At 38.2% G+C, this 22,495-nt stretch overlaps 1 protein-coding gene across 1 annotated transcript in view; it reads left to right on the top strand.

Annotated features, from left to right (window-relative positions):
• The first annotated feature begins 5,403 nt into the window (after window positions 1-5,403).
• Window positions 5,404-22,495, top strand: part of NABP1 (nucleic acid binding protein 1) — a 99,043-nt gene continuing 81,951 nt past the window's right edge. Inside the window, exons 1-2 of the mRNA XM_060151383.1 lie at window positions 5,404-5,530; window positions 10,087-10,168. The gene's annotated coding sequence lies outside the window, so the exon portion shown is untranslated. The remainder of the gene's footprint in view (window positions 5,531-10,086; window positions 10,169-22,495) is intronic.

The raw sequence follows: 22,495 nt of genomic DNA, 5'->3' as shown, positions 1-22,495 counted from the left end.
CCTCTCCCGTTGCGGAGCACAGGCTCCGGACGCGCAGGCTCAGCGGCCATGGCTCACGGGCCCAGCCACTCCGCGGCATGTGGGATCTTCCCGGACCGGGACACGAACCCGTGTCCCCTGCATCGGCAGGCGGACTCACAATCACTGCACCACCAGGGAAGCCCTGAAGAAATTATTTTAACTTTATCCATTTGAAACTATTTTTCTGGAATATGTAATTAAATAATAATATTCACTTCTCATATTTCATAAAGGAAAAAGATACGTTATTTTATTATTGTTACTTTCCTGAATTCATTTTTAAAGATATTGACATTAAGGTAGAGTACTAGAAAACCTAGATATGGCTGTGAATTGATTATATTTTAGAAGAAGGTGTATTTTATTTCTGATTATAATGTTGTTACATTGTGGGCAGTATGGATCATTAGAATCATAAAAAGAAGAAAGTGACAAACCTATAATCCTTTCACACTGTTTATAGGTGTTACCACTTTGGCATATTTTCTTTCCATCGTTTTACTGCTCTCTTTAAAAAATATATATGTATTATATGTAATATTTGTGTCCTATTTTTCTTAATAGTACATCAGAAACATTTTCCTATGTGATTAAACATTTTAATAAGAATCATTTTTAATTGCTGTGTAATATTCCATTACATAAATGGGCTCTACCTTTAATGTTCTATTTATTTATACATTTATATTTGCTTCTTTCAGTGACCTCAGAATGAACAAACATATTTGCATTTCAGAATATTTGCTTAGCAAAGATCCTTAGAACTGGAATTACTGAGTCAAAGACTAAATGTTTTATACAATGCTATGGCAGACATTGGCTAGCTGTTTGCCAAACTTGTTTGATTTTCCTTCTGGGCACAGAGATAAAGTACATTTCTCAGCCTTCTTTGCAGTGATATGTGCACTTAAGACGGAATTATTTCCAAAGGAACATGAGAAGAAGTGATGAAATGATGTACAATACTTCCAAGTGTGGCCCGTAATCACCTCTCACACAATGCTCAGCCTCTCTCTTCCCTTCTCTGCTGGCTTTTGTTGAAGACAGTAAAGCATCTGTCAGGCTGTTTCTCAAGGACTGTGAAGCAAAATAGCATTTCCACTACCTCTAATTGATATTATATGAGTGAGAAATAAAATTCTATTATGTTAATCTATTAAAATTGGGGGTTTTATTCATTTTACTGCTAGCATAATCTTAACTAATAGGGATGTTGGCATTGGAAATGAGCTGCAACTCTAATAAAAACCTAAAAGATGTGGAATCGGCATTGGGTAGTGAGGAAACTAATATCAGAGGATGGGGAGATGGAGACCCAGGTAATACAGTGGTAAAATATGTGTTAAAACTGTCACTGGAGATAGTTTGAAGGCAGATCAAGCACTTACTAAGCCTGTAGCTCTAGGGGAAGAGACTGGAAAACAGAATTATGTGATGTGTGTTGGTCGTTACTGGCTTCTATCAGGCATATACTAGAAGAAAAAATGAGTCAGAAAATAGCTGAATGATTTTCAAGCAGAAATTTTCAAAAAATACAGAGAGAAAAGAAATTTGGGGCAGCAAAGAGTTGGAAAAGCTGACTGTTTCTAGATCCCAAACAATAGAAAATAAGGTTGAAAATGCTTTTAATTGATGGCCCCATGACAAAGACCAATTTAATTAAGGGCATAGCCTTCTCTGCCAAGACTCCCTTACTCTGTATGACCTCAAAGATGCTGGCAATAAGTTGCATGTATGTGAGAGAGGCATGAGGGTGAGGAAGCAAGGACAGACATGAGAGTTAATAATTATACTTAATAAAGAGTTTTGGGTGGTGCTCCTGGCATGTGAGACTGAGTGGTAAAAACATATTGCCAAAGAAATCATAAACCTGGAGTAAAAAAGCCTTTGGCTTCTTGAGACTTAAAATCGTTCTTGGATCCCCAAACTTGCATGAGCAAGAAATGCGCTGAAAACGCTCTTTGGTCCCACAGGAGGAGGTCTCCCACTTCACAGGAATTATGACCAAGATGGAAATGGACAAGGAAGGATCTCCCAAAGGGCAAATCCAACAACTGTGGAGAAAAATGGACAGAGAAGCTTCCTACGGAAAGTAGAATCAAGGTCAGAACAAAACACTTCTCCACGCTGGACGTAGGAGTTTTCAGTCAGCGTAAGTGCTGTAGAGCAGTGACTCCCATATCCAGAATCTTCCCTTTTCTGAATGAGAGGATTTTTTTTTTTGTAATTATAAAAAATGCTGTTTGGCAATAAAAAGAAATGAAGTACTGATAGTGTTACAGAACGGATGAACTTCAAAAACATTATGCTAAGTGAGGGAAGCCAGACACAAAAGACCACATACTGTATGATTTCATTTCTAGGACGTATGGAAAAAATGCACATCTATTGAGGCAGAAAGTAGATTAGTGTTGCCTAGATGAGATTGAGGTGGGAGTGAGGAATGATTACTAATGGGCCTGAGCAGCCTTTTGGGGGTGCTGGAAATATCCTAAAGCTGGATTGTGGAGATGGTTGTACAATTATTAATGTACTTAAAAGTCATTGAATTTTATACTTAAAACAAGTACATTGTAAGATATGAAAATTTATCTCAGTAAACCATTTTCTTTCATTTGCTGGTGAATATGGAAGAAAATAAGCAACTTAATACATGGTAAGAATGAAATTTGGCATAATCTTTGGAGAGTCATCTGGTAATATATACCAAAACTTCAAAAATTCAAATGTTTGTATTCTTTTACCCAGCAATTCCACTCCTAGGAATTTATTCTAAAGAAATAGTTGGGTACGTGCTGCAAGATTATTTCTTGCAAATTTGTTTACAATATTGAATAACTGAAATTAATTTAATTATAAATTAAATAATTAAATGTCTATCAACAGGGGATTGGTTAAATACATTAGAATATATCCAAACGTTGAAATGCCTACAAGTGTGGTTTTTTTTTTTTTTTTTTTTTTTGCGGTACGCGGGCCTCTCACTGTTGTGGCCTCTCCCGTTGTGGAGCACAGGCTCTGGACGCGCAGGCTCAGCGGCCATGGCTCACGGGCCCAGCCGCTCCGCGGTATGTGGGATCTTCCCGGATCGGGGCACGAACCCGTGTCCCCTGCATCGGCAGGTGGACTCTCAACCACTGCGCCACCAGGGAAGCCCCCACAAGTGTGGTTTTTACCATGGGAATCTTAATGTATTTTTGTGGAAAACTATCCAACAACAAGAAAAATGCAGTTAAAGTATGCTGTTTATGGTATGGACCCATATATGTTGACTAAAACACAGGGGTATAAAGGTGGAGGTTTTTACTTTTCCTGAAATGTGTGAATTTTTTCAGCCATCATACATTATCAGGAAAATAGCAACAAAACATAGATACTTTGGAAATAAGCTTATGTTAAAGAAAAATCTGATTAAAATTTCATGCCTTTGATATGTTTGTATTATAATTTTAATTTGAGTAAATTCAGGAACGTTTCCCCCCCTCCAGTTTGAAAATAGTTCAATTTATGTGCGTGTGTGTAACTCTTTTGGTGTTCAACGACCCATTTGACATACATTTTCATATTTTAATTTCTTTGACATTGATGAAGTAAATCTTATAATTCATTTTTATTTAATTTTTCCTATGGGCTGATTCTAATTAAAAGTACCATAAATAAAATCCGGCCTGTGTTCTGGAGGAGATTCAACTCTGCAATACAACACATAGAATCATTTTAACAAAATGTGCTAAAATAGTCTGATGTGGTTTGAAATGCGGGTCAGTCTTTCAGGTCTTATCCTTCACAATTACCTAAAAAAATACTGAAAAGGGGATGCTTAGAGGCTAGATTCCTACAAGGAAGTAAAGAATTTGTGAATATCCTTTATTTACGAAAGTAAATATTTAAGGAGTTTTTACATCAAATAGCCTGGGAGAAATAGATGTGACTCTAATAGCTCTTTCTTATACAGTAGTATGTTACAAACATATTTGCTTAAGGGATTTATGATATTTGTTGATAGGTGCTAAAATCCAAAGTAAAGTACTTTTCCGCACATCCTGTACAAATCTAGGATAGAATAGAGTAAATATGTCAGATTATGTATCACAGTTTTCTGAATAGATTAGAACTGCTATTTGGGGCACACTACAAAAAAAAAACAAACCCAATTATTTTCAGAGCACCCCTGACATTAAGCAGCAGGTAGCAAGCTGTGTGTTAGAAAGTAGTACTGCCTTGGGACTTCCCTGGTGGCGCAGTGGTTAAAACTCCATGCTCCCAATGCAGGGGCCCAGGTTCGATCCCTGGTTGGGGAACTAGATCCCACATGCATGCCGCATGCCACAAGAGTTCACATGCCGCAACTAAAGGAGCCCATGAGCTGCAACTAAGACCTGGTGCAACCAAATAAATAAATAAAATAAATATTAAAAAACAAAGAATGAAAGTAGTACTGCCTTTCAGGTTACTTCCAAAAGCAGCAAAAATAGTAAATTGGTAGGTATTCTAAGTTCCAGGTCATTGATAGAAAACTATGAATTTAAAACAATAAAACTTGAATTGAGAGGTGAACGACATTGTTTGAAACCAATGAATATTCATGACAATAAAAATAGATTGTGTGTATGAGTGGAAGAGAGAAATATTTGAATATGAAGTATGAAGCACAGGGCATTAACTGCCTGAGAAATAGAAAATACTGGGGCTGTTTGAGAAATAAAGCACTGAACTTTTATTTTACTTAATATAAGAAACTATTCCTTTGATTCTTTCTGTAAAAAGGAGAATTAAGGGCTTTCCTTGCAATTTAATACAAAACTACTTGTAAATTTTTAAACAGACAGTATTTAGAATTGTGTTATCATTTTCAACAGGTTACCATTTTCCCCTAGCTTAAATATCTAATTAGGAATGTCATATATTTTTACTTGGTAGTGTGTTGTAACATCCTATTCTTATTCCTTTAGATCAGAGGCTGTTTTTAAACTTCGACTCTTAAGCAGGAGAAGCATTTGCTTGAGAGAAAATCCTAGGCCCGGGGCAGCCAAAGGGCAAGGCGGCTCATGGTCAGTGTTACTGCCCTGTTTCCTTCACATTTACTTGCTCCCTTTCTTTATTGTTCTTTTGGCTTCTAGGGCAGTGGTTCACAGCTTTGGCTGCACAAAACCAGCATCTTTAATCACCTGGGGTGTTTGAAAACCGTGATGCATGGCCTCACCTCCAGGAAGTCAGACTTAATTGGCTTGGGGTGTGGCTGAGGCATCAGGGCTTGAACAAGTCTCCAGGTGAGGCTGACTTGCAGGCAGTATTGAGAGCCAGCGCTCTAGGCAGCGATTTTCAGACTGTGATCCCAGGACGCGCAGCAGAGCAGCACCAGGGCACATGTGAGAAATGCAAAGTCTTGGGCTCCACTCCAGACCTCCTGAGTCAGAAGCCCTGGGACTGGGGTCCAAACCTTCCAGGTGATCTAATGATGCGCGCTCCAGTTTGAGAACCCCGGCCTAAAGAAACGAACCTTCCACTGGTAAGAGTGAAGCAAGTAAAGAGTGAGTGAGGGAATGTGGCAGTTGTTCACCTATCTTTTTTCATCTTCAAAAGTGGCTGATAATTTAAGAGGATTTTGAAGGCTTTTTCCCAGGGTGGTGTTCCTTCACAAGTTTCACTGTGTAGCTGATGACATCACATTAAGTATGTCTGTTATGAATGTTTTTCCTGATTCTTCCTCTGAATTGAGTATTTTTAGGCTTGTCAGCTATCTGAGAGTAGACACTAATGAGCATGATGTCTTTAGCTGTACACAGTAGATGACCTTCCATATCGTCTGATAAATTGTGAAGACTGAATCTGAAAAGGAAATCTTACTGCTATCAAGCAACTGAGGCTGTTTGGTTTTTTGTTGTTGTTGTTTTGTTTTTTAAGATCCTGGAATTGTTTACTGTGATCATTGTAACTATAGGTCTAATTAAGACCTCTAATCAAAGAAATTGTTTGATAAATATAAATCGTAAGGGAACACTAAATATGCCATCTTTTATGTGGTAGAATCTCCAAATGAGATAAGCTTCATCAGTATTAGCACTGCTTGTCTTGAATTACAATACTTCCCTTTCTATATATTTTACACATTGTATGTTTCCTATTGCTATTATAACAAACGACCACAAATTTGGGTCAGAATCCTGTTATCAGTTTATGCTGGGCTGAAATCAAGGTGTTGGTAGGACTACATTCCTTCAGGAGGCTCTTGGGGAGAATATTCCTTGCCTTTTTCAGCTCCTAAAGCCTACTTGCATTCCTTGGCTTACGGCCCCTCCTCCATCTTCAAAACCAGCATCTTTAAACCTCTGACTCTGCTCCTCCTTTCTCCACTGTAACATCTCTTTTCTGATCCACGAGCCTCTCTCTAATAAGGATCTCTGTGATTACAGTGAGCTCACCTATCTAATCCAAGATAATCACTCATCTCAAAATCCTTAACTTCATAATATCTGTAAAGTCCTTTTTGTCATGTAGGATTCACAGATTCTGGGGATTAGTATGTGAACATCTTTGAGGGGCCATTACTTATGCAACACACATGTCAAGAGACAAAAAAAAAGTTAGGGAACGTGTTTTGATAAGATGCCCTTGGAGACTAGACTGTAGTGGAGAGTAGAAAAGTAGCTCCTTGGGGAGACCCACAAGGCAGTAAATTTCAAATTGTTGCATGCTTAAAAATCACCTGGGGATTTGTAAAAAAATGCATATTTCTGAGCCCTGTCCCCAGAGATTCTGATTCAGTGGTTTAGCCTGGGGATCTGCGCTTTACCCAAGAGCATGCTCACATCTCCCCTCGCCAGCAATGCTCCCAGAGGCAATTTGCTACAGATAATCACAGAACATAGGGAGAAGCTGCCAGCCGGGAGGTGGTGAAAAGCACAGAACCTGAGACAACTCTACAGCAGTAGCATCATTAACTCTGGGTAAACATCAGAATTACTGGGGGAACTGTTAAAAATACAGTTTTCCTGAGCCCCGCTCCAGGAGATTGCTTCCAGAGGTCTGGGAAGGACCAGGACCTGTGTTTTTGAAAAATCCTTCCAGGTGATTCTGACTAAGGACCATTGCCCCCACCTTAGTAGAATTCCTCAGTGTTCTTGGCAGTTCTACCTGATCCAGCTGTAGCCAGAGGAATCTCCTATTTTCCTGTATTCAAAAAACAATCTTACTGGCTAATATTCCTTTTCTTTGTGAGTGATTAAACTATGGTTCATGTTAAGTTTTTATTTTTGTGTCCCCAGTGCCTTTCTTAGAGCCTGGCACACAGTGGGTACCCAGTAAATGTTTTCGGAATAAATCAATGATTCTCAGACTTTACCCTGTACCATAATCACCTGGAGGCTTGTTAAAATACAGATGGCTGGGCCCATCCCCAGAGTTTCCAATTCAGTAGGCCTGGGAGGTGCCCAAGAATGTGCATTTCAAACAAGTTCCCAGGTGATGCTGGTGCTACTGGTCCGGGTACCACACTTTGAGATCACTGGAATAAATAGAATTTGAATTGTTAAAGCTCTAATTCTTCTATTACAATATGAAAATTTTTATATATAGTTGAGAGATTTAAAACTTTTCCCAGTTTTTGAATTGTCCTTAACATTTTTCATCATTTCTATTTTTTCCCTTTAAAAATTTTATCCTCTTGAAATTGAAAAAGAAAATCATATTTCTCCAGTAATAGCTGTCCTGTAATGTTTTATTGTTTATTTCTTTTCTGTATGTGATTTCTCTAGAAACAAAACGAAAATAGTTGAGTTCCTATTGATAAAGAATTTTTTTCAAACTTGGTCTTTAGCATTGTGGATGCATAATCTAACAGTAAATTATCTTTTAATCTGAAGCTTCAGTTTGATTTACACTTTTGCTTGTTTGGTTAGTTGATTTTTTTGGTCATATTCCTCAAATTGTAGGAAAATGTAAAGGAAGATAGTCACATATGCATTACAAGGCCAGTCACCACTGGAAAGACAGCACAATTAAGAAAGATAAGTACTATTGAGTGATTTGTCCGATTTGCCTGAGACTTGACAGTGCATACTTTTTATTATAGGAATAAATATAAAATTCATCCAATATATATTTTCATAAAATTTTATTTCTTTGGAAGAATATATGAATTTTCCCTATATTTATGCAGCTAGAGAACATCCATAGGGGATTGATAGCCCTTATATGTACTTTTTCAACCTAAGAAACCCTTTTTATGGGGCTTCCCTGGTGGCACAGTGGTTAAGAGTCCGCCTGCCAATGCAGGGGACACGGGTTTGAGCCCTGGTCTGGGAAGATCCCACATGCCGCGGAGCGGCTAGGCCCGTGCACCACGACTACTGAGCCTGTGCTCTGGAGCCCGCAAGCCACAACTACTGAGCCCGTGCGCCTGGAGCCCGTGCTCCACAAAAGAGAAGCCCCCGCAGTGAGAAGCCTGCGCACCACAATTAAGAGTAGCCCCGCTCGCTGCAACTAGGGGAAGCCTGCGCGCAGCAACGAAGACCCAACACAGCCAAAAATAAATAAATTTATTAAAAAAAAAATCCTTTTTAGGATTTAAGGATAGCGTTCCTTATTCATACAAAATTGTACCAGTATGCTTTCCTTGTAAAATACTCCCTGAAGGTTGGATCAGCCTTGCAGACAGCCTTATGCCTTTGAATCTGGGTGTACCAAGAGTTTCTGGTGGTGAAGTAATAAAAGGTATTGATTTTATTTATTATACTTGCATGAAAAGGCTGTTTAACCAGATTGATGGGATGGAGGATTACTAAAAATATTTTTATAGGGTTAGGAAATTTGAGTCTTGTATACAATGCTGAATTTAAACATATTGCTGGGCTGAAAGCAGGCATCTTATAAACAAACTCTTGCAATGAACGACTCTTGCGTGGCTATTAGTCGTCAATACATTTTTATTAAGTGGACACCATGTTTGGAGCACTGTGTTAAATCATCTTCTATCTCAAAAGTTTTCTTTTTTTGACTTTTGCATATAAATTGGTAAAAAAAGATTGGTAAAAAATTTTATTATTACCCAAAATAGGTATACTCAAGTTAAAAAATTTAAGATATAATTTGCATACAATGAAAAGCACAGATCATAAATGTTCATGTAGATTATGACAAGGCATGTACTCCTGTAATGCACATCCTTGTCAATCAAGACAGACATTTCCGTCACTAGGAAAATTGCCTCAGATCACTTCCCAATCAGTCCCCTTCCCTCCCATAAATAACCACTGATCTGATTTCTATCACATGCACTCTTGTGTCTGGCTTCTTTCACTGAATACAGTACTTTTGAGATTCATACCTCTTATGTGTATCAGCAATTAGTTCCTTTTAATTGCTGACTAGTATTCCATTGTATGAGGCATGGGCAAATTTCCCATATCCCTCTGTCTTCCCCAGTGGAATGAGAGTACAGACAGAATGTGAGGGCTATCCTTTGTTTCCTCCACTCCGCATACGCATACGTTTAAACCATTTTTCCTGAAAGTTCAAACCTTGCACTTCCTTTGTCAGTATCACTAGGGTGCCACTATGAGATCTGATCTTATTAGATCAGAATGTAAATACAGGGTAGAAGACCTGGTATTTCGAGCAAGCTCTCTCTATGGGATGCTGAACATCCCATATGAACATTAATGACTGACACTATTGCTTTAAGCAAATATTTTGCAAATATAAAGGATTAAGGAAAGGGCTAGAAGAATAAGAAACAGAGTGGCCAAATTGCTCTCAGTAATTCATGTTCATGGATTGAATAAGCAAATTTCCAAGATGATAAGAAGACTGTGGGCGGTGACAGGAGCTGGAGTCTTTCCTCAGGGGTGGGGGTGAGGGAGACCTAGTTAATTAGCATGGAAATAGAGAATGGGACCTAAGCAAGTCACTCCCCCTTTCTGTGCTTGTAAAGATGGGTTTGGGGAAAACAAAAGCGGAAAACGTGAGAAGGGAAGAAAGTGAGACAGTTGGTGGTGTCTCACAGGGAGAAAAAAACAGATTTCAGTTTACCAAAAGAACCAAAGCCTTTCCTTGCTTTCCTTCCAGATCACTCTCCTCCCACCTGCTGCCTCCCTGAGGGCTACCAACCTCACCTGTTTCTTCCTTGTTGTTGCCTCCCAGCAGAAATGTGAGTACAGCTCAAAATTAAATGAGCAAGTGTATCGGTGCCCCTGAATCACTGGTTAAAAAACGCAGCCCAAAGAAATGGGATCTTTTCTCTCAAGGGCAGAGATAAGGTGCTTAAATGCCAACATGATAAGAGCAAGATAAATAATAGCAACAAGCCTTGTGATGCACCCAAAAATGTCAGGCTGGCGCCACATGCTGTCCAATGAAGTGTTTTGGATGATCTAGGGGCTGGGAGGGGACTATATAATTTTCATTCATACAATTTATTCTTTTGAAATGACAAACTACTATGAAATGTTTCTATCACTTCCGTGAAGTGTCTGGCTATCTGGTGCTTGCAGTCTTGGCACAGACACTGTGCATAGATAAACATACGTCTCGTATTTCATCTGTCTTTGTTCAGCGCTGCTTGGGGCATATCTCCTCTGCTGCCAGCAGTCCTGGAGGGTGGGACTCAGAGCTACGCCTATGCCTATCAAGAGGCTAATGCATCCCCACCCTCTACTCACCTTGGGCCTTTTCTCCTCTCCTCCTTCTCAGGACTCAGCGGGGGAGATGAGATAACTGAGGTCATTCTGGCCATTATCCTTGCCAGAACTTTCCTCTTCCTCAAGGGAAAAGCTTTGGCCTAAACTTACATGCCCATTAGGTATTTTAGAACACAGGATGTTAGTGGAATATGGTCGAATAAAAATACAAAGCAATCTTCACTTTCATTATTGTCTTGATGTTAGTAGTAATACTGATATAGTTCATTATACTATATTTTATTGGTATTATTTTGAAGTTATTATGGTTATGAGTAAGTGATTATGTTTTTTTAAATGTTTAAAATTTTGAAATGTTTTAAAATTCAAAATGTTAAAACACCCCAGCTCTGTCCACTGAACAGATCCAGCAGCAATGACAACTCAGTAATAATGACAATGTTAGCACCCAAACTCTGGTCTCTGAATACTGTTTCCTACTGAAAGGAACCAGTGATTCTTGAAGAAATTGCTGATTCCAGATGTGGAATGGCAAACGACAAGCCGAGATTTGATCATCTTGTTATGCTAGAAAGCAAGGAAACTGTCCATTGGCTAAAGGTGGACAATTTTACCATCAAACGGAAGATGACAGCAATTGATTGAAACATACTGATTAAATAAATATGCATGAATTTATGATACTCAAAAGAGAAAGCCAAAGCAACAAGTACAACTCATTTGTCATTATTAGAGGTAGTCAACTCTGTACTCTGAAAATTAGTATTTAAAGGGAAAAAAATTGTCTTGATCTGCCTTTCCTGTGAAAATCTATTTGCAAGTTACAAAATAGCCCCAGTGGATGAGAGAATGTTTTCTTACAGAAGTATTTTAACTAACAAATGTAGAAGGAATGATAGAATAATTCACCATTCTGTAACATCTAATGGAATAATTGATTCAGGCAATAAACATTTATGGATGCTAAAACTAAGAAACTAAATATTAATGAGGAACTGGATATTCCAAGGGAGCCAAAAGGTCACCTTATAACTTTACAACTACCGATCAATCGGCATCTTTAAAAGGAGGACAAAGAGGTATTATGTACTTCCTCATGTAGTTTCACATGAAGTATTGATTCACAGGACCACCTGTGAAGTATCTGTGCCAAAAATGTTAACACTGAATCTAATCAAGTCTTTATAGCTAATTTCCAGTTACAGAAACATAGGTGATAGGAAACAAGTTGAAAAGAATCAGCAAAATCTGGAATGTTTTTCCAGACAAAAAAGAGACTTAAGAGACATATCAACTTAAACAGCAGCAGCAACAAAATTCCCTTATGTTAGTTAATTCTATACCTTGCATTTGCATATATATTGATATGTAAGCAAAGGACTGTGGTTGATTTTTTGACTGGTGTTGTGCTTCTGCTAACCTCTAGTGAAGACTATGGCTGGCGGGTGATTCCTGCACCCCCTCCCAGATTCTCTGCCCTCCCCTTCCTACCTCCATCAAAATCCAGAGGGGACAAGTTCATGAAACTAATAGCAAGTATAGGGGCATAAACAGACATAAATAGTTCTTACTCAAAATGGAGTTTCTCTGAGGCCATCATGGATTGGGGGGAGAGATCACAGAGTCAAATGCTGTAATAAAAACCAGATAATTTTGTGATCAATAAGTTATAATTACATATGTTGAGATAAAAGCAATCAAATCTCATGCTCAATGAATAAATCATTGGGCACTGTGCAGGACTGTGTTGCAGGGTTCTAAAAAGAAATTTCCCCTGAACAGTGTGTAGAATATTAATAGTCGATTAGAGTTCTCTCTTTAAGTGTCAAATATAGGTAGATCTAGTGGGAACAGTGATCCAAAATACAAACCCCATTTAATCAGCCCCCTCTGTTTAAAATTCAGAGCATGTTTTTATACATGTACAGGAGTGTGTGTGTATTTATCCAGTTTCATTGAACTTATGGTCATTCACACTGTTGGAATTATCCGGACTTGTTGTTAAAGATTTTATTTAATTGGATGAGTTTCTTAGTGAATCACAGCTAGATGCTAAACAGTTCCAAGATAGTGGTAGAGATTAAATATCCTTAAAAGGAATATTAGGGTATAGAATAAACTTAATTATGTAATAGACCATAAACTACCTAGATCAGTTATTGTTTCTACTTTTTCTTTTCTTTTCTTTTTTTTGGTCAGATTCGAGAATCTTATGAATATTGAAGATTCTCTTCAGAGAAAGATGTAAACATGTGAAAAATTAGTCCACAATTTCCGAGAGTTCCTGCCAACTCCCCATTGTGGCAGATTGCATTTTCCAGAGATGGCCATAATAATAGCTTCCATCCCACATGCACTTCTGCAGTGTAACTTGCTGCTCTCCCATCAAAAAGTAGAGTCTAATGCATCGCCCCTTGCTTCTATGAAGGCTTGAGTGATTTGCTGAAACAAAAGAATGCAGTGGAAGAAATATTCTGGGGCTTCCAAGGTTAGATCATTGGGAGTCTTGCAGCTTTTCCCTGGGACTTTTGGAACACTCACTCTTGGGAGTGTTCACTCACTCTCAGGACACTCCACCCCCTAGCATAGCCACCATGTGGTAAGGGTCACAAACTACAAGGAGAGGCCACATGTGGCCACTCAGGTTAGCACATTCAACTGAGCTCATAGCCAACAACTACTACCAATTGCCAGTCCTACGGGGGAACCATGTTGGACACTCAGCCCAGTTGAGCTATCAGATGAGTCAGCCCCAGCCAACATCAGATTGCAGTTGCATGAGAGACACCCAGATGGAACTGCCCACCTGAGCACAGCTGACCCACAGAACCATAAGTAATAATAACAAAATGTTGTTCTAAGCTACAAAGTTTTGGAGTGATTTATTACACAGCAGTAGATAACTGTAACACCCACAGACTCCTGTTGAGAACCACCCTTAGTGATTTATTGAGAAAAAGGAATAAAGTTAATAGATTGTAGTTAAAAATTCTTAGGCCCAGTAATTTACTAGCGGTACATTAGTATATCTTATGAAAATTACTACCTAGGATTTGAACAGTTTTTTTTTTTTTTCATTTACAAATCAGTATGCGTATACCTGGCTATTCACAAAGGGTTTTTCTAGTACAACCAGTAATTCTTATATAATACCTGGTATCATTTTACATTGGATTTGGATGATTCTCACATTAAATTTCTTCTCCCTTCTCTTTCCTCTCTCTTCCCTTCTGCTTCTCTCTCTCTCTTATCCACCCTGTTCAAATACATACAAAAACCACACATATTACTATATTCTCGTGTTATATGTGGTCAGTATCTCAAATCCTCATATCCCCAACCAACAGCTTACCATTAACACTCTTGATTTTAATACCAGATTTAATATCAGATAACATTGAGAAGAAAAACATTTTGAAGACAGTTGTTTCTATGCTTTGACCCAGAAATTCCACTTGTAGATATTTTTTTCCTTAAAAATAAATGGTTAATTTAGGTAAAGATTTAGGATGTTTATCACAACATTACATATAATAGGGGGAAAATTGGAAACAACCTAAATGCACATCAATAAGCTGTTCTATGCTACAGAATACTGTGCAACAATTAAATGAGGTAAAACTACTCATATTGACACAGAAAAATGTTTAGGATATACTGCTAAATGTGAAAAAAGCAAATTGCTAAATACTAGGTATAAAATTTTAATAAATAACAATAAAACACATATGTGTATGTATAGAAAAAGCTCTAGAATTACATACCATGCTGTTAACAGAGGATACCTGTAGGTGGTGGGACTATAGGCTGACTTCCACTTTCTATTTTCAACATTTTTGTATTGTATGAATTACTTTTGCAATACTAACAATTTTAAAAGTAATGTTTTATTTAAATGTTATATAAAAGGAAAAATGCATAAAATAAAATAGACTGTAGGCTTACATATTATTTCTAAAAATTTTCTTTCTCAGTGTATGAAGAAAGAATGGGGTAATGGTTCAGTGAATCATGTCCTCATCCATAAAACTTTTTTAAGGAATTGTCCTAATATATTAAACCTTAATAACTTGGCGCCATATCTCCTAACATTCATGACTTTGGACTTTCATTCCTATATATTATTTTTCAAATCTTACTAAATAGTTTTCACATGTATGTATTTTACATCCTCAACTGTATAAACTCCTTGGTTTTTGCCTTTTCTTTCTCTTATACAGTCTTCTATGACCAATAAATGCTAAGGACTTTGCTGGTTAAGGGGCTAATACAGGCGTCATCAAACAATGGCCTGGTGGGTCAGATCTGACCAACTACCTACTTTTGTACAGCCCAAGTGCTAAAAATAGCTGTTACATTTTTGAATGATTAAAAAAAAATCAAAAGAAGAGTAACATTTTGTGGCATGTGAAAGTTATGTGAAATTCAAATTTGTATCCATACACAAAGTTTTACTGGAACACAGACACACTTGTTTGTTTATGTATTTTCTGTGGCTGCTTTCACACTATATCAGAGTTGTAACAAAGACTATATGTCCCCACAAAGCCCCAAATATTTACTAGCTGGTTTTCACAGAAAAAGTTTGCCAGCCCCTGAGTTAACATTATGTGTGTAAGTAGCATCAGTTCTTTTAAAAATATCTGCTATTGTAGAGTGCCTTTAGTAGTATGGTAGATTGCATTGATTTTCTCAATTCTTCTCTGCTGCTTTTTTTTTTTTTTTTGCGGTACGTGGGCCTCTCACTGTTGTGGCCTCTCCCGTTGCGGAGCACAGGCTCCGGACGTGCAGGCTCAGTGGCCATGGTTCACGGGCCCAGCCGCTCCGCGGCATTTGGGATCTTCCCGGAAAGGGGCACGAACCCGTGTCCCCTGCATCGGCAGGCAGACTCTCAACCACTGCGCCACCAGGGAAGCCTTCTGCTGCTTTTGTAATAGGATTATACATCATATCTTTGTGCCCATGACATTGCAATGTCTCTCAGTAAAGTAGACCCATACACCCCTGCCCCAATGTTTTAGGCTTGGTCATGGTATGCTTTGGCCAACGGAATATTAGCAGATGTGATGTGAGCGAGGCTTTATAGGTGCTTGCAGAGTTTGGCCTGGATTCTTGAGTGTCTGTGATCTGCCATGAGGTAGCAGCCATCTGTCTAGGTAACTATTGGGCCCAGAGTGAGAGACTCACAGAACGTACCTGATCTTGAAGCAGAGTCAACTCAGTCAGTGCACAGACCCATGAGTGAGAAATGAATGTTTGCTGTTAAGAGTCGTTGAGGTTTGTGGATTCTTTATTATGTGGAAATCTGACTAATACTGTGGGATTCATCATTCATTAATTACGGTGATGTTTGTGTAGCTCTCCTATGCTAAACATATAGAAACTGGAAATCTCATTAGATTTAGAAAGCAGTGATATAGATTACCCCAGGTAACCAGTAAATGTAATATATTTTTACTGCTTTATGAGTATAGTCATAAGTTTGAGAAAAATCTATTTATCTTTTTCGCCAAGCTGTTCTAACGCCTTGAAATCACATTTTCAGTGGACTTATTGTCCAATATTATGAAAGCTACTTGGTTGATGTTAAAATGAACGAACTGAACGTCTATGGTTCTTTATTCCCCCACTGCTCTTGTTTGATGTATGATGTGACATGCAGTTGTACGCATTTCTGTATGTGATTTCCGAGTCTTGAAATGCAAACATATTTTTACCTATAAAATGGGAATCCTTTGTTGATATAAAATTTTGCTCTATTCTAAGCTCATATTCAAATTTGGTGCTATTTCCCATAAGCATTTAGAATCTGGTTATATTACTGAAGATGTATAATTTCCTTAAAGCAAGGTTTTTTAATAGTAGCACTATTGATGTTTTAGGCTAGAAAATTATTTGTTGTGAGTGGCTGTCCTGTGCACTTGACCACTTTAGTAGCTTCCCCAGCCTCTATACACACTAGATGCCAGTAGTGCCTCTCCAGATCCACTCCCCCCTCCCCACCCTGTGCAGTCATCAATGATCAAACATGTCTTCAGACATTTCTATATGTTTTCTGGGAGGTAAAATCACCCAGATGAGAACTACTGCCTTAAAGAGTGAGTTATAAGGCAGTAGTTTTCATACCTGGTTACATATTATAATAATCTAGTAAGTTTTTTTTAACATCTTGTTTTGAAATAATTTTAAAATTACTGACAAACTGCAATTACAGTACAAAGAACTCTCATGTCCCGCTTGTTAATATATGCCAGATGTGCTTTTTCATTCTTTTTCTACATATATGCATAGATGCTTTTTTCTGGATCATTTGGGAATAAGTTTCAGGCAGGATGCCCTCTTACCCCTTAATGTTAAGTGTGTATTTCCTAGGAATAAGGATATTCTCTTACATAATCACAGTATGAGTAACAAAAACAGGAACTTTAAGATTAATACAATATGAATATTAATCAATCCACAGTCCATATCCAAGTTTTGCCAATTATCCCCCAACATGACTATTTTTTTCACAGTCCAGACTCCAGTGAAGGACACATACTGTAGTTTGTTATCATATTTCTTAGTTTCCTTTAATCTAGAGAAGTTTCTCAGCCTTTCATTGGTTTTTATAACCTCAATATTTTTCAGGAGTACAGACTACTTTTTTTGGTAGAACGGCTCTCAACTTGATTGTGTCTGATGTGTCCTCGTGATTAGATTCAGGTTGTGCAATTTTGGCAGAAACATTATGAGAGTAATGCTGTGAACTTCTCAGTGCATCTCATTAGGAACCACATGATGCAGGTTAATCCCTTTATTGGTGATGTTAACCAGTCATTTTGTTAAGGTGGTGTCTTAGTTTCCTAGGGCCACCATAACAAATCATCACAAATTGGGTGTTTAAAACAACAGAAAAGCTTTCTCTCACAGTATGGAGGCCAGAGTCCAAAATCAAGGTGTCATCAGGGCTGCACTCCTTCTGGAGGGTCTAGGGTATAATCTTCCCTTGCATCTTCCGACTTCTGGTGGCTGTCAGCATTTCTCACGGCTGCCTCATGCCAATCTCTGCCTCTATCTTCACATGGCTTTCTTTTCCTTCTCTATCCCTGCCTTCTCCGCTTCTGGTCTCTTATAAGGACACTTGTCATTGGATTTAGGGCCTGAGTAATCCAAGATGATTTCATCTTGAGATCTTTAACTTAATTATATGTGCAAAGACCCTTTTTCCAAAGAAGGTCACATTCACGTAACCTCCTAATCCTGGGTGTTAGGATGTGGATCTGTCTTTTGGGGGCCACCATTTAAGCCAGTACAGGGGGCACATGCCAGGCTTTTTCACTGTAAAGTTACTATTTTTCTTTTTTCATTAACAAGTAATTAATGGGGAGGTACTTGAGACAATGTAAACGTTCTATTCCTCACCAAACTCTCACCCATTGGTTTTAGCATCTATTGGTGATTCTTGCCCAACTAGAGATTTTCTAATGGCATTATTCCTTCTACATTTATTAGTTGGCATTCTATTGTAAGAGCCTTTCCTTCCTTCCCTTCCTCCTTCCTTCCTTCCTTTTTCATTTCAATATAGACTTATTTTATTAATGGGTTATAATATATTATTGTTATTATTTTATTTTCATGCTCAAAATTTCCCAAAGGTGGCCAGCAAGAGCCCCATTAAGTAGGCTTCTGTGTCCTTGGACATGATCCCCACCATTCCTTGAGCAATTTTCTTTCTGGCACAAGAAAATGTTCTAAGCTCATCTTAAATGTTCTAAGCTCATCAAGCTTTTCTACCTTGGCCCTAGAATCAGCCACTTCACCAAGGATCCTTGGTTTCTTTTGGTGGGGAATAATATTTAAAAACCAAGATCTGGGTGTCTGAGAAGCTTTTTTAAATAAAAAAAATTTGGGCCCTACTTTCAAAGATTGTAATTCACAACAAGTCTTTGAGTAGGACCCAGAAATGTGAGTGTGTGTGTGTAAAGTTTCTGGTAGTTTTGTTGCATAGCAGTGTGTGGGAATTACTGCTCTAATACCTTTAAACCATGATTTAGTTCACACTACATTTTTCAGAGCACATTTTTTATCTAAAAGGACAAATAATTGCTTCATATCTTAATTACTGGATACCAGAAAACTAAGCAAGATAAAACCTACACTATCTGAAAAGAACATGCTAGATGTCAGTGATGAATGTCTGAGATGGAAAATGTGTTCCATAATGTAAAATAATTATTGATTACAAAATCGTCAACTTAGATTCAAGTCTAGATATAATTACAATCTCAATTAAAAACAAAAGTAGACATTTTACTTTTAAACTGCATTCCTCTGACTATAATCTCTCTCTGTCTCATACACACAAAAGAATGCATCACTTTGTGGGAAGGGGTGCAGGGAACACAAGAGTTTTCACAATGGAATAGAAAAATCATTTATTTCAGTATCTGTTGCCTGACTATCTTCAATAATTGATAACTCAGAGAAGGAACAAAATTACTTCAGTGAAGCCAACTGTACTGTTGAATAGTTATATCACATTTTGGTATTGAACATGAAAAAGCATTTTTCCCATATGAAATTTTGGGTTAATCTTTTTTTATTCCTTAAAAAAATAAGAGCATTCCAAGGAGCTAACATTTCTATATTTGAGAAAGAATTTCTTGTTCTATCTACAGGTGATCAGTATATATATTGAGACTTTGGGTCTGTAACTTTGCCTTTGGAAAAAGGAATACAATATACCTCCTCTTTCAGATAGCAGCACTTTCTTCCCCACTGAAAATCACTGAGGTAAATTAGAAGAAAATCCCCCATTGGAGTAAGAATTATAATTCTTATTATCAACAAATAATAATAGTTGTCATTTTTGAGCTTGTATCAGGAATTTTGCATACAATCTCTATTTTACAATAAGGAAAATAAGTATAGGTAAATGAAATAACTTGCCCAAGGCCACATAACTTGCAAATGGCCAAGCCAGGACCCAAGCCCAGTCAGGATAGGCTAGGTTATGTTTAATAACAAACAACCCCCAAATCTCAGCAGCTTATAATAAAAAAGGTGCAGCTCATGCTAAACATGCACCTTGGTTTTTTTGTGGCTCTACTGAGTTTCATCTTCATTCTCTAACCCCGCTGACAGTGAAACCTCTGTTTGGAATATTGCCAGGAGTTGCAGCAGAGGGGAAAGAGAGTATTGTGAACCACACAGTGGCTCTGAACCCTTCTACTTGGCAGAGAAACAGAATGGTTTCAGTGCAGCCAGCTGCAGCATTAAACAGCTATGTCACATTTTGGTTTTGAACATTGATAATTTGTATTTCAATGTCCAGAGCAAGTTATGGCCAAACTTGATGTCAGCGAGGTGGGGGAGTATAATCCTCTCACAGGTAGGGGCAGCAAATCTTTGCGAACTGTAACCAGCTTACCATAGACTGGTGTGCAGATGGCATAATTTAACCGTAAGCCAGTGTAGCAGTCCCCTGGTCTCAGCAATTGGTCCATATTGGTCCAATCAGAAGACTGTTGATTGATGGTTTGGAGAAGAGTTGACCTTGCTCTTTCTCTAATATGGGGCTGCTGCAACCTTTTTTCTGTCACAAGGGAAGAAGTGTGACAAAAAGCTGATATATGCAGCAAGGCAGGGTCAAGAGAAATGGAACCCCAGCACTGAGGACCTCATGAATCTCTGGAACAGCTCACCCTGAGGGTGGTCCAACCTCTGAACTTTCCAATGTTATATCCTAGTAAATTCCCTTAGGTTAAACCAGTTTGAATAAGAACTTCTTTTACTTCTATTTGTAAGTGTTAATATTAAAATCCAAGACCTATCAAAGTCCTAATCTTTGTCTTGGAAGAAGTACGTATGTGTATGTGTATAATATAATTTTGTGTAAAAACAATGTATCAACACTACGAAATTTTTGAACATAAGGAAATTATCCATAATCATACTAACCTAGAACGTGAACTATTAATCAGGTTTGTATGTGTTCTTTCAGTCCCTGTTCCTCCCATGTGCATTTATTTTTATATAAATTGTATTAAAACATACAAATCATTTTGTATCCTTACCTTTTCGGTTAAATGTACATTTGAATTCTTTTCCCACATTGCTACATATTATTATAAAGATCATTGAAATAGCTGCAAAATACCCCAGCAATTGGCTATCATACAGTATAAGTGAAAATGTCCCTAATCTTGGATATTTAGGTTGCTTCCAGTCTTTTACTTTACAGATAGCAGTGCCACACATACAGAAATATATGTGCGTGGAGAAAAATGGGAAGGGCATACACAAAGCATTCTGGCAGTGGATGCTTTTGTATGGGCCTCTGGGCCCTCTGGGCCATCAGGTGATGAAACTCACAGAATTAGGCAGGGAGTGGGCTCTGCCTACTGCATGTAACTGTTGTAGATACCCATGTATGCAGATCTGGTGTTACTGTGCTAAGAAAAAAAAAATGGCATAAACATCTTGAAATTTTTGCTAGAATGAAGAAGTCTGATTTGGAATAGTTGGTTAAAATTCAGAAGATAATAACTTGTAGGTGGAAGCTAGTAGGCTGGGGAGACTTGCAAACGTATTAGTAATAACAAGTTAGAAGTGAATGCTACTGAGATATATCAATAAATATTATAGGCAAAACCAACTTTTTTGTACTGAGGTCCTCTACTGGCCTGAACTACTCATGTAAATATGTCTGGCCAGTGTCCTCTGGGGAGGTTATACTGAACGGGGGCAGTTCCTTAGTGTCCACTAATAGTCTGTATACTGCCCTGAATGGGTCAGGTGGCTCTGCTGGCCTGGCCTGCTCACTGGCCTCTGAGGACTCTCATCTCTGGTCCAGCATCCCCCAGAAACTCCACAGCTCGAGTGCTTTCCAGTGAACTTGCGATGATATTTCCCTTGCTTGCCTGAGATTCATTTATATTTATATCTATCTGTTATAAATAATTAAAAGGGGCGATGTAGTTATTCAAGAGTAGCGTCCAGGCAGTTCTCCAAATCTGTTTATTTTTCTCAGTCTCATTTAGAAACTGGAAGACTGGTGGACCCTTGATTAGATGTTGAACTTTTTGGCTCTGCTTATCTTGGTCTGGAGGTACGGGGCCACAGCTGTAGATCTTGACACCTGTTTCTCAATCCAGGTTCCAAACACGATTTCTTGACAACTATATTAGCAAAAGTATTTAACCTGTGCCCACAGGGCCATTAAAAGCAGAGCTGGATAGTTTGTTTAGTGGATATGATTTCCTAAATTAGGGAATCCTTCTTTGGCAGAGTGCGGGCTGACTCAGGACAAAGCAACGTTACGTAGTGGAGCCATAAACATGTATGTTAGTAACTTCTGAGCAGAGAACAAAAGCAGGGCCTAGATCTTTGAAAGAAACCTAGTAAGAAAGAATCTCCAAACAGTGAAGCTGGTCAAGCAGAGGCTCACAGGGAGAGGCTATGGCATCTCCTCCAAGATGATATGAGTGTAGGTTGACCTAAAAGTGAGGGACCTGTAGTTCCCAGGAAGTGGGGGAAAGAATGAGGACCACCAATAAAAATAAGGCCCTTTTCCTTCTGACAGTCAGACAAAATGCAGTCTCTACCCACAGCCCTTACATAGTCACTGAGTGAATGAGCAACTGGTGTGATCACTGTGGCTGAAGTGACTAATTACTTAACATGTATCTTTGGCTACATTCTTTTCAAAGAATACAGAGAAATAACAATGTATCTTTTATTATGAATCTTTTTTAACATTTTCATTTTCGACCAGTGGCTTTGTACTATTTTAGACAATGCCTTAGAGTCTTTTTTTTTCTTTTTTTGGCTGTGCTGGGTCTTAGTTGTGGCCT

Source organism: Lagenorhynchus albirostris, chromosome 6, assembly GCF_949774975.1.
Source record: "Lagenorhynchus albirostris chromosome 6, mLagAlb1.1, whole genome shotgun sequence".
In the NCBI taxonomy this organism is placed as follows: Eukaryota; Metazoa; Chordata; class Mammalia; order Artiodactyla; family Delphinidae; genus Lagenorhynchus; species Lagenorhynchus albirostris.
Note: the sequence above shows the minus strand (reverse complement) of the source record. Positions and strands in the feature narration are given on the sequence as shown.